This window comes from Engystomops pustulosus, chromosome 2 (genome assembly GCF_040894005.1).
Source record: "Engystomops pustulosus chromosome 2, aEngPut4.maternal, whole genome shotgun sequence".
NCBI lineage: Eukaryota > Metazoa > Chordata > Amphibia > Anura > Leptodactylidae > Engystomops > Engystomops pustulosus.
In genome coordinates this window covers 70,549,266-70,549,803 of record NC_092412.1, presented here as the reverse complement: position 1 = coordinate 70,549,803, position 538 = coordinate 70,549,266, and positions in this window count along the sequence as shown.

Below are 538 nucleotides of genomic sequence, written 5' to 3'. Positions count from 1 at the left end.
TATGTTGGCTTTTAATTCCTCTTCTAGCTTGAATCGTCCTTGTTTTGTCATCACTCACCTTTATGAAATATCAAAATGCTCCATGTTTCCTCATTGTTATCGTTAACACAGTCAAACTAGGGTCAAATAAAACAACAACATTTCCAGCAACTTACAATGACTGAAAATTCAGGTTTACCTAATGTTGCTACTTTACAGTATGGTACGTGGATGAGAAGAACATCCATGTCCTGTCCAGCAACCTACTTCCCTGCTCCACATCACCATATTGAGCCATGTATAAAAGATGCTGAATGCCAGGGCTATCCTACCAGTCTTCAATAAGATCATTTCTATCCGGAGGTAATATATAACTTATCAGGAATTCAAGACAGTCTGTTCTAGGTAACTGGTTTCTTGTATAATTTATGTAGAAACTTCTATCTGCAAGTGGTTAACATGTCATTGGCTGGTACATGTGTATCTGCTTTGATTTCAGTTGGCACCATGAAGATATAGCAATGGTGTGCTTTTATTTTGTGCGTGTTGTTTTGGGGTT